This window comes from Zootoca vivipara, chromosome 11 (genome assembly GCF_963506605.1).
Source record: "Zootoca vivipara chromosome 11, rZooViv1.1, whole genome shotgun sequence".
Taxonomy (NCBI): Eukaryota; Metazoa; Chordata; class Lepidosauria; order Squamata; family Lacertidae; genus Zootoca; species Zootoca vivipara.
Window position 1 is genome coordinate 52267087 of NC_083286.1, and position 13117 is coordinate 52280203.

The 13117-nt window shown below is 41.7% G+C and overlaps 1 protein-coding gene across 1 annotated transcript in view; it reads right to left on the reverse strand.

Annotated features, from left to right (window-relative positions):
* DCC (DCC netrin 1 receptor) overlaps positions 1 to 13117 on the reverse strand; it is a 904619-nt gene that overhangs the window by 333078 nt on the left and 558424 nt on the right. The gene's annotated exons all lie outside the window — the stretch shown is intronic.

The following is a 13117-nucleotide window of genomic DNA, read 5'->3' on the forward strand; positions in this document are numbered from 1 at the left end:
TCCAGCCTGTGTCATACAACGCTGAAAGTTTAAACCTGGTTCTGGCCTCTGCCCACATATATACAGCTGGAGGAACGGTCCCTCCCCTCCTTGTCTGGCATTGTTCACTATCTCTTGATGGTTTCCTTCATGGGCCATCACTGGTCTTTGTGCCTTAATGGCTTAAACTCAGCTAGTTCTACCAGGCTAGGCTGGCTTGCTAGCCCAAACTAAACCCAGGTATTTTGGTGTTTGACACAGTTTAATCAAACTTGATTAATTCTAACTTCTACTAATTCTAAGAATTATGGGTGAGTTGCACCTACAAACTCCAGCACCCTGGATCTATAACAGCAGCCATTCAACTGCAACCATATCCAATATAGGTTTTAAATGATGCATCATGTTTCAAAACTGACCAGACCATTGATGTGTCTGGGCAAAGCTTGGATAACCACATTGATTATGTAACAGTGGGGACAACGTCTTTATTTGCATAAATATAACCTGTGATTAGCTTTGCAAAATGAATCAATATGAGCAACATTATTTCCAAGCACAGAGGAGCAAGACTTAAGCCCAGATTATCTTTTCGGAGGACAAATTCCTATTAAGCTGGCAATTATCTGTTGTCTTGTATTACTATAATGTATTAACACTTTTGCTGTATGGTATATGATATGCTAATTTAATTTAATTTCATCATTACCATAATACTAGTTATAGTATGATAAAAATTTGCAATTCAAGAGAAACTGCTAATAACATCACATTTCTAATGAGTTTTCCCATCATCAAAGGAGACAAGGGGGGGATCAGTCCTGTTTGTCAGCTTTCAACCAGGGAACAATTTTCATTATTTTGAATATTCATGGTTGCTAGAAAACCAGATTAGATTTTAATTTCCTGGGTAGCATCCCTGGCTTATTTTCTGATACAGAAAATGCAATTGTATTTCTTAAGCAGCCATGCATAATGTCTGAATTATAAAGTTTTTACAACTGTATCAATAGCAAATGGCATTGTGAAATATGCACATAGTGGATTCCAGAGTCTACCAGAGCTGCAGACACATATCATGATTCTTCAACCTTCTTGTACTCAGTTCAATTAATGTCATTACTTTCGATCACACAAGGTCAGTAAAAATATTTATGTTAAAAATTATATCTAGGCTTTCCTTTAAAAAAAGTCAGGTAAAATTTCAAAATAAAAATAACCATATCCAAAAGTGACAATACTGTATAAACATAAAAAATAAAATAAAAAATCATAGAGCAGCAAGATATAAACATAGTAAGTATGAATGAGAGCACCAGCGAAACAGTAGCTGTATACAGTGGTACCTTGGTTCTCAAACTTAATATGTTCCAGACGTCTGTTCCAAAACCAAAGCGTTCCAAAACCAAGGCTCACTTTCCCATAGACAGTAATGCAAAATGGATTAATCCGTTCCAGACTTTTAAAAACAACCCCTAAAGCAGCAATTTAACATGAATTTTACTATCTAAGGAAACCATTGATCCATAAAATGAAAGCAATAAACAGTGTACTGCAGTCACATAATCAATCAATCAGTAGCTGAACTGGGTTCCACACAGTCACAAAAACAAAACAAAAAGAGCTGCAAAAACAAAAACGCAAAATAAATAGTAAAAAACAGACAGACCTCAGTGTAACACTCAAAACAGAAGTGTGGCACTCAAAACAGAGCACGTTCAGCTTCTGAAAAAAAGTTCGCAAACCAGAACACTTGCTTCCAGGTTTGCAGTGTTTGGGTTCCAAGTTCAGAACCAAGGCAACTTATGGTTCCCAGCCTGATTTTGAAACCCCTTTTGAAAGAGAGGAGTGGAATAAAGTACCTTGGTGGCAGTGTAAATAAATCAAGGTGTTTTGGGAGGATATGCACATAGAATTGGAAGAAAATGGTTAAAATATATTTTAACAGGAAACCGGAAGCTTTCCTTTTGGGAATCACAGACTCGAATATTCCTAAAAAGGCTAAAGAGATCTTCTTATATGCTACAGTCGCAGCAAGAGTTCTCATTGCAGCAAACTGGAAAAGTGATAAAGTCCCGTCAAGATTAGAACAGATTCAAAAATTGGCTGAATATGTGGAATTAGATAGCATGTCAGAAAAGATAAAAAATAAACCAAAACAGGTATTTATCTCAAAATGGGAAGGTTAAAAATTATAATTGAAAAATAATAATAGTAGTTTAAAGGCATACACAGCGTTTGAATAATTTCCAGTAGCAGTGTTAAAAATGTGGTGGTGATGGAAATTTGTTTTCTTTTTCTGTATGGTGTGTTAATGTGAACGGTAACAATAAAATTTAATTTTTTAAAAAAAATGAAAGAGAGGGGTGGAGCCCACTAGAATGAGCCAGGAGGATTGGTGGAAAGGGAAATGGGGGCTCTGCATGCTTTATATTCTGTCCTTGTCCATTGCTGACTTTAGCTCAACACACCATCAGCATGCAGCCCCTGACAGACGGCAGGAAGATGCAGCAATCATCAGGAAAAGAAGTGGCACATCCTTGCTATACAAGGAATGTCAGGATGATGATGATGATGATGATGATGATGATGATGATGATGATGATGATTACTGTATATTCCTGCGTATAAGACTACTTTTTAACCTGGGAAAATCTTCTCAAAAGTTGGGGGTCGTCTTATACGCTGGGTTGTATTTCTTATATGGCGAGTATATCCCAAACTCTTTATTTTAACTGGAAAAGTTGGGGGTCGTCTTATACGCCGGAATATACAGGTATTATTATTATTATTATTATTATTATAAAAAACTTCACTAAAAACAGTAAAAAGGATGACATGGAGAAAGGGGACAGAGAAAAGCTTTTCTCCCACTCTCATAACATTATAACTCATGAACATCCCATGAAGGTGAACGTTGGAAGATTTAGAATAGTTAAAAGAAAGTCCTTCTTCTCACAGCGCATAATTAGACTATGGAACTTGCTCCCACAGGAGGCAGTGATGGCCACCAACTTGGATAGTTTTAAAAGAGGATTAGACTGATTCATGGAAGTCAAGGCTATCATTGGCTATTATCCATGAAGGGTATGTTCTACCTCCACTGTCAGAGGCATTAGGACTCTGAACAGGTGGGTAGAGTGCTGTCCAGCTTGCAGGCTCCCTGTGGTCATCTGATTGGCCACTGTGACAATGTCAATGCCTTTTTCCTCCATGAACTTGTGCAGTCCTCTTCCAAAGCAAACCAAGTTGCAGACCATCACTACCTCTTATGACAGCGAATCCCATAATTTAACTAATTGAACGAGTACTTCCTTCTTTGTGTCCAAAATCTTCCAACGTCCACAAAGTATTGACAACAATGGTTAGAGTCATAGTTCTGCCTGTTTCACAAGGCTGCTGAACCACAAACAGGCAGGTGAACTTATGAAGCAGACTCATACATTCACACCACGCCTCTCCGCCATTCTTTCTGTGAGCACCTAGAAAGAAACTCTGTGATAACTAAAAGTCAGCATGGGTTTCTGAAAAATAAGTCATGTCAGACTAATCTGATCTCATTTTTTGACAGAATTACAAGCCTGGTAGATGAAGGGAATGCTGTGGATGTAGCCTATCTTGATTTCAGCAAGGCCTTTGACAAGGTGCCCCATGATATTCTTGTAAAGAAGCTGGTAAAATGCGGGCTAGACAATGCTACCATTCAGTGGATTTGTAACTGGCTGACTGACCGAACCCAAAGGGTGCTCATCAATGGCTCCTCTTCATCCTGGAGAGAAGTGACTAGTGGGGTGCCACAGGGTTCTGTCTTGGGCCCAATCTTATTCAACATCTTTATCAATGACTTGGATGATGGGCTTGAGGGCATCCTGAGCAAGTTTGCAGACGGCACCAAATTGGGAGCGGTGGCAAATACCCCAGAGGACAGGATCAGACTTCAAAATGACCTTAACAGATTAGACAACTGGGCCAAAGCAAACAAGATGAATTTTAACAAGGAGAAATGTAAGGTACTACACTTGGGCAAAAAAAAAAAAGAAAAGAAAGGCACAAATACAGGATGGGTGACACCTGGCTTGAGAGCAGTACATGTGAAAAGGATCTAGGAGTCTTGGTAGACCACAAACTTGACATGAGTCAGTAGTGTGATGCAGCAGCTAAAAAAGCCAATGCAATTCTGGGCTGCATCAATAGGAGTATAGCATCTAGATCTAGGGAAGTAATAGTACCACTGTATTCTGCTCTGGTCAGACCTCACCTGGAGTACTGTGGCCAGTTCTGGGCACCACAGTTCAAGAAAGATATTGACAAGCTGGAACGTGTCCAGAAGAGGGCAACCAAAATGGTCAAAGGCCTGGAAACGATGCCTTATGAGGAACGGCTTAGGGAGCTGGGTATGTTTAGCCTGGAGAAGAGAAGGTTAAGGGGTGATATGATAGCTATGTTCAAATATATGAAAGGATGTCATATGGAGGAGGGAGAAAGATTGTTTTCTGCTGCTCCAGAGAAGCGGACACGGAGCAATGGATTCAAACTTCAAGAAAGAAGATTCCACCTAAACATTAGGAAGAACTTCCTGACAGTAAGAGCTGTTCGACAGTGGAATTTGCTACCAAGGAGTGTGGTGGAGTCTCCTTCTTTGGAGGTCTTTAAGAAGAGGCTTGACAGCCATATGTCAAGAATGCTTTGATGGTGTTTCCTGCTTGGCAGGGGGTTGGACTGGATGACCCTTGTGGTCTCTTCCAACTCTATGATTCTATGATTTTATTTCGTCTGACCTGAACCTTCCAACAACCATCTTCACTGGATGGACATGAGCTCTAGCATTATGTGGAAAGACGGAAAATGTCTCCTAATCTACTTTCCCCATACCATGCACAATTTTTGTCCTGCTCCCTCTTACTCAGTCTTTTTCTAAAATAAAAATCTCCAAATGTTGCAACCTTTCCTCACCAGGGTATTGATCCAATCCAATCCCTTGTTCTGGCTGCCCTTTTCTGAGTGGGACCCCAAGGCCAAGGAGTTAGCCTAATGAGCTACTACAAACATGTCTTAGCTGGAGAATAGGCCCTGCAGAGCCCCGAGCCTGAACCCTGACAACTGATTCCTTGGCAATTGTAACAGGGAGGCATACGAGAAGCTGCTTCAAGTACTTTTTGATTTCAAGAACATGAGGCAATGGAGTTCTGATCCACACACAAAAAAATGAGTGTAGTTCTCGATGCTTCTGCTATAGGAATCCAGTAAACAAACAGACACCGATCCATCTACTTTAGGCCAATTTGCGCAATTCAGCTGATATTAGAAAGCAATTTTGAAATCAGCTTCTTTTCCTTTTAGCTTTATTCTGATTTTGCCCTTTGGTCATAATCAAATGCTGGCATTATACACCAGTTCTCTGATTAGCCTTTCACACAGTTCCAAAGGAACTGCATGGTAGGAAGGAGGGAAAGGTTAATTGTTTGTTGACTCTGCTTGTAAGAAAGAAAGCTATGAATACCGGTGCCAACGGGGTAAGGACATAGCATCGCTCAATTGTTTCCATCCCCCCTCTTCTCCACTACAAATTTCAGCATTGGACATCTGTAATATCATATCCCTCAACTGTCCTAGGAAAATTGGGACATTCCGCTTTTTAATGCAATCCTGTCAAGGTTTAGTTCATATACCGTTACTTTCTTCTTTCTTCCTTGTTTATATTTAAGTACCACTTTCCAGGAAGACCTCACAAAGCGGTTTACGTAAGATATTTTACAATAAGCATCAATATTTAAGAAGTTGCTCCTAAACCATTTATCTAGAAGAGGATATGTCTAGGGGGTGGAATTTTCTGAAAATATTGCTGTTGAGCCTCTCCCCCCCCCCGCCCCAACTCTTGTCTTGCTGCTTAATCTCTGATAATATTCTTTATTAGTTTTCAGTTACAACAATCCAATAACAGCCTCATTATAACAATGCCAAATTATAATACAATTAATAATACCAATAACTGAGATGCCAAATTATACAATTTAGGTGCCCCTCCCCCACATGTTAGAATTAATGGTTTGATTATTTGTTTGTTTCTGTGTTCTGTCTTCCTGCTTAATCTCAGTTGGGTGCATTTCTTCAACCAGTTCCATTAAAACAATGAACAATTTTTGCATGTTATATGTATTATTACAAATCTGAAGAAGTGTGCATGCACACGAAAGCTCATACCAAAATATAAACTTAGTTGGTCTTTAAGGTGCTACTGAAGGAATTTTTTTATTTTGCTTCGACTCAGACCAACACGGCTACCTACCTGTAACTACAAATATGTTGTTGGACTACAACTCCCATTGGCCCCTGCTAGCATGTCCCAAGACCAGGGACAATGGAAGTTGCAGTCCAAGAAAACAGACTACAGTATAAACATTTTAATTCAGAGTGCATTTGATACTTATGCTCAATTTCATATATCCATCACATATACACACTTAAAGTGAATATTGTGAATATGATAATAAATACAATACAAGCTACCCTTCTATAATGATAGCATTATATAGCTCACCACAGTCATGTTCGACAATAGTAGAGAAATGGGCAAGTGTAGTCAATTAATAGTCTATCTGAGAATTTGTTGTCTAATGATTTTTCAAAAATCAATTTTTCACCATTCAGAAGGACGTTAAAGAAATGGCTGCCAAAGAGGGTAATGATCAATTTTTGCCTTTAATGCCATTATAAAACTGATATTCAAACATTCCCGGTAGCAAGTGACTTCAAAGGCTATATCTCATTGTCCGAGAACATCCTTTGTCCACATTTATGGCTCAGTATGCTCGGCATTAAGAGAGCTGATGCTGAGGAATGGAATTCCCTCCTGAAGGTGTGTGTGTCTCTTCAAGATTACTGTAGGAAATGTCAAGCAATTCCTGTAATGAGCCCACAAAGGTGCCCCAGCAACCCATTGAATGATTACCAGCAAAGGAGCTCGTTACGTGAGGTGCATGGCTGGGCGACCTCACCATTCCTTGAAATGTCTGCCTTAGAAATGACACCTGCTTTCGCCAAGGAGAGCATTTCTACGGCAAAAGATGTCCGCTATTTCCTAATGCACGACGTCTTATTCTTTGAATAGCAATAAAACAAATGTGGTGGTGAAGCCAAGAAAGTTGATGGCTGTCATCAGTTGCCTAAGCCCTGTCAACATTTCCAAAAGGGAGACTCTAGGGGGCACATCATTAGCAGGCCAGATTGTCCTCTTTTAAGCTGTTTCAAATTCGTTTCTGATTTATTTCTCGTGATAGATTCACTTTATAAACAATACTGTGGCAATGTTTCTTGTCTTCTCCTTGTAACTTAACCAGATTGTGTGCCTGTTGCTTTTGGCTTATAGGTACAGTGGTACCTCGGTTTATGAACACAATTGGTTCCGGAAGTCTGTTCATAAACTGAAGCGTTCATAAACTGAAGCGAACTTTCCCATTGAAAGTAATGGAAAGTGGATTAATCTGTTCCAGATGGATCCGCGGAGTACTTAAACTGAAGCGTTCATAAACTGAAGCGAACTTTCCCATTGAAAGTAATGGGAAATGCATTAATCCGTTCCAGACGGGTCCGCGGTGTACTCAACCTGAAGCGTACTTAACCCGAAGCATGGGTGTAATTGTTTCTGGAAGTCTGTTCATAAACTGAAGCGTTCATAAACTGAAGCAAACTTTCCCATTGAACGTAATGGAAAGTGAAATAATCCGTTCCAGATGGGTCCACGGCGTTCGTAAACCGAAAATTCGTAAACCGAGGTGTTCATAAACCGAGGTTCCACTGTATATGGTTTAATGTGATTATGGAAAAGGACAGACGGAACGAAGGACCTACAGGGATCGCATTACCATCCCATTTATGTCCATCTTGCTCAATTCAATTCAAGCAGAGGAGAGTCTGCAAACACGGGAACATAAGACGAGCCCTACTGGATCACACCAAAGATCCATCCAGTCCAGCATCCTGTTCTCCCAGTGGCCAGCCAGATGTCTATGAGAAGCCTACAAGAGATTGGAGTTCAACAGCTCTCTTTCCACTTGTGATTTCTAGCAACTATTATTCAGAGGTGTCCTGCCTTTGATGGAAGTGGCATCACACAGCCATAGTACAGTGGTACCTCAACTTACGAATGCCTTGACTTCCGAAGGTTTCGACTTACGAAGTCCGCAAACCCGGAAGTATTTTCACTGTGCGCACGTTATGCGCATGCACAGAAGTGGTGTGCACTGTCTGTGCATGCGCAAAGCGCAAAATCGCACTTTGCGCATGCACAAAATGGTCACTTCGACTTACGAAGAGCACCGCGGAACGGATCGCCATCGTAAGTCGAGGTACCACTGTATGTGAAATTGTTTTAACCTCTTCTTAGGAACACAAGAGCTCAACTCTTTCCTGTTCAGATGCCTCTCTGTTCTTGCATCTGTTATGTACTCCCATGAGAGCCATTTTTTGTAAGTGTATACACACACACACACACACACACACTTTGGGGTCACATCTCAGGTTTTCTGTTAACCTTTGGGGTAATTATTATAGCCAAAGCTTTTCACACATAATTTTTCCTTAGTTAGAAATTCCTACAAAGGAACCAGAAGTCCCCATGCTGAGAACTAGCTTTCAACATGTACCTGCAAGAATGCCAACAGAATTTCCTTGTTTTATGGTATGCAGATTATCATAGATTATCATAGAATTGCAGAGTTGGAAGACTGGGGCCCCTAAATTCCCCTCACTGCAACAAATTGCCAAGAACTGCTGCTTATGGGAGCCAACCCCCAGGGGGCGAGAGGTCTTTGCCCTCCAATAAAATATTTGAGGTGGCTGCCCCCCCCCAAAAAAAATTGATGGGTGTTGCCATTCAAATCGTGTGCATGTACCGAGTCATGTGATCAATTATGTGGGGTGGGGCTTACCTGCCCCCCATATTTTATTCAAGTTGCACCCCTGCTACTGCTTAAAATACCTATATTAAATAAATCTAGCCTAAGCACCCTTAATAATGGCAGCTTATCTGTATCTACCTAATAAGCCTGAGCATATTGCCTCCGTGTTTTGCTTATTAACTTTCTTTTTAGATGTGCAGTTGACTTGCTTGTTTGAAAATAAAACTAACATGTCCCTGGTAACTTGGGGTCTGGCACACATTTAGCCCCTTTGTCTCCCTTTTGTCGGTGGCCCTGTGTAACCCTGTCTATCACTGCCATTCTGATGGAACATCACCACTTTCAATTTCCATGTCATCTGTTGCTTGGTAATGTCTCAATATAAGACAATGAAAATGTCCCAGAGACTATGCCACTCAACTATTCCATGGACGGGAGTCACCTCAAATTGAAAGTGCTTCTAAAAATGGGACAGTTGCAGGTTGATGCTGCAGCCACCATAGGGAAACCTATGACTTGCCACCCATGGTTTAGAGGAAGCTGCCTTTGCTGAGTCAGGCTATTGGTCCATCTAGCTCATCCACACGGGCTGGCATTACTAACTCTTCAGGATCTCAGTCAAGGGACATTTCTAGCCCTGCCTGGAAATGCCGGCAATTGGACCTGGAGCTACTACATGCAAAGTAGATGTACTACGAAGAAACTACAGCTAATAGGTAGCCAAGTAGGGAAGAAAATGAGACAGGTCAGAGAGGTGGGGAGGACAAAAAACTAGACAAACAAGAGCAACCAGGAGATCTAAGTTGGAGACAAGTTGATGATCCAGCAACGGAGGAACATCCTGAAACTGATTCTGAAGAACGTGTTTTCTCCAGCTTCTTGTCATGATGAGTTCAGCATCTGTGCAACTCACAGGGACATGTGAATGGTTTACATACAACTTTGGAGACTTTAGTGGACCCAGAGCACAGGCTGAATTCATGTCTCTTCTCAGCACCTCTTTCTTCTTACTGTCTTTGTCTCTTTCTTGGAAATGATAATTGCTTAGCTGGGCAATCTCCTAATCTCCTTATCAACCTGAACATAAAGCTCAGAGTTGTTGTTTTTTAATGCAGAAATTAAGCAATTGCCAGTATAACTGAGTCATGTAGCATCTGAGAGCTAAACCCATTGGATTGGAATCCACAATCACAGCAGCACCTGAAACTTTTATCTTTCTTTCTCTTCCCTCCCACTTTGTGACTATATATAATCACAAAGAACCTTGCAGTGCATAGCAACAGGACTGGAATATGAGAATATCATTTCTATCTGTGATATAAAACACAGAAAATAAAAATAAAATGTGATAACATATGCGAGTGACATTCAGTACACTAAATTCAAATCCTAGAGGGAAAGAGTGTTATGATAGCACTAGTGACAGATAAGTCACTTCCCCCAAAACTGGGGGCGTAGCTTGGATTACTTCTGAGCCAATCTGAATTAAGATTTGTCTGGAAATTCATAAACCCACTGTGACGTTGACCTAGGATAGTGCTGGAGGTGAAATAGTTAAACGGGTTACCCAATAAGAACCCAGGGGGGTGGAGTCAGAGGGACTATAAAACCAGCTCTGGGGGGGGGGAGGTTCAGTAGTTCAGTTGAGGAGTTCGGAGTTCAGTTGGGATTGGAGTGGGAGTTGAATTGCAGGGGAGTCTGTGGGTAGGTTGAGTTAAGTGTAGCGGAATATAAACTGAGTCAGTAACAGTTAGTTGCTTGGAAGTTCAGTGATAACTGAAGGGTGGAACTGGATGCAGGAACAGGCCCGTCCTAGCCATAGAGGCTAGTAGCGCGGAGAACCACGGCACCGGGCGCTGGAGGGGGCCGGAAGGGCGCCAAGTGAGCGCAGGGTTCCGGCAATCTGGCCAGGACTGCGCTCCACGAGATGAGAGGCTGCGCCGCATCTCTCTCCTTCTCCGAGGACTCCGCGCTGCGCCTCCTTCTTGTTTCCCCAGCACTGGGTTCCGCTCAGTCGAGCCCAAGCAGCTCTTGCTGGTCCCGCGGTCCCGCTGGTCCCGCGGTGCGCGCGCTGGTGGCAAAGCTTGACTGAGTGGAACCCAGCGCTGGGGAAACGAGAAGGAGGCACAGTGTGGAGTCCTCGGAGGTGGCCTCCCGCTGCTGCCGCGGTCCGCTTGGCACTCCCGGGACCTTGGAGGGGCTCTGGAGGGGGGCGCTGGAGGGACCTTAGCGCCAGGGCACTCGATGGGCTTAAGACGGCCCTGTTCAGGAAGGAGGTTGGTTTAGGGAGTGTGAGCAGGTATAGGAAGGTATAGGCCGGTATAAGCACCAAGTGTTTATAATTGACTGAAGACCGTTTATGAAACCACACACTTGTTAAACTTCAATAAAACTGCAATAAATCAACAGAAGTTTTATGTTCCAATTTACCGTAACTCTGGCTGGACTCAGTATTTTACCAGGTAGAGCCTGGTTGGTGGCAGCGGGAAATGAAGTGGTGGCACAGGGATCAATAGACCGTGAGACGTCCGGGGACCCTGTGTGATCGCCACACCCACCAATTCCCAAAATGTCCTGCCCTCTTCTCCTTCCCTTATTATAATGTGAGTCGTTTCTAAATCTTTCAAAATAGACCATTAACTGTGGTTTGCTGTGATGTGCATCCTGGGACAATCAGTGCTCATAACATATTTCCCAGTCATGTCTTGTCCATAACATGGCCCAAACAACCAACATTAGAATCCCAAGTGGAATAGACCACTGGATCAGTTCTCGGAAGGGAAAAAAAGTGCACACACTCTGGGGGAGAAGTTGAATTTAAAATAAATGGGGAAATAATACAAAGAACAATTGCAGCTGAACCAGGCTACCTTCTCACCGTTCAGCCAATTTGTTGCTCTAGGGATTGAATAACCTTTGTCCTCAGCACTAAAAGTTAAGTACAGATAGATGAAAGGGAATCAAACCAAGCCTTGCAGCTATAGGCAGTCCATTACATTGCTGCCCTTCCATTTTTGATGAGGTGGCTCCATTTTGATCAAATAGGAAGAAATCATCGAACTCTAATTTGATTAGCAGCCACCATGCCATGTGGTTTTTAAGTAATTCAAGGTCACCGGGTAGGGAAAGTGTTGCTCTTTTGCATGGGTTGTTCAGGGAAATGCAAACCATTCAACCATTTCATTTGCTGCGCAGAGGTGCCGGTGCAGGATCAGTTCAAAAATTTCTGCAAGGACAGTGCAGTGCAAGGAATCACAAGACTGTGTCTGATCCCTTGTACTGTTATCACACACACATTAGGGCGTGTCATTTAAGGACGATTTTTTTTAATTTGCTCAATGAGGGGTTCTAAAAATATGTTATTGCACATGAGGAATCCAAATCTGCAATTATTTTTATGATTGGTTGATGTTTAGCTTGGTAAATTGAGATCTGTTTGAAATACACTAAAAAAAAGCTGAAAACTCGCATTTCGAAGCGAAGTTAAAGTTTTTAATCATTTTATACAAGCGAAAATATAAATAAATTTTGTTTCCAGCTGTAACAACATATCATTACTTTATCTTAGGCATCCCCAAAATGCGGCCCTCCACGAGGCGCGAGGCGACTTGCAAGACAAAATTTCCTATGACCGCGCTTCGCAAGACAAATAGGAATGCATTAACTAAATGGGTAGACCGGGTAAACCGGGAAAATTTTAAACTGTGCTTTGCAAGATGAGTTTTTCGCTATACAAAACGACGTGCAGAACAAATTAATTTCATCTTGCAAGGTACCACTGTATCTTGTAATCAATTTTAGGCACTTATCAACATCTGTTTTCATCAAAATTGGGGAATAACCTATATGCTTATAAATGACAGGAAAATTTGAAAAATGTTAAAAAGTAGGAACTTTTCACATAGAGATTTACCAAGCAAGACCTCAATATTTACAAGGAACCAAAATATATTTCAAATTACCTCATCATACCACAACTTTTTAACACCCCTCAAATCAGGATTTTTAAAAATGAAAAATTCAACACGCCCTAACACGCATGAAAGGATTGTCACCAATGTTTCCCACACGTTGGTTCATTTCTTATGCCCTTATTATTTTAGATTGTCCAGGAAGACTCCCATGGAGTTTCCCACTGAAGCCCAGACTAGATCTAGACTAGAATTACTACCCGGACTGTGAGATCATCTTATGAGGCCGTTCTTCATGTGCCACCTCCTTGATAGGGCCGGAGGGTGGCA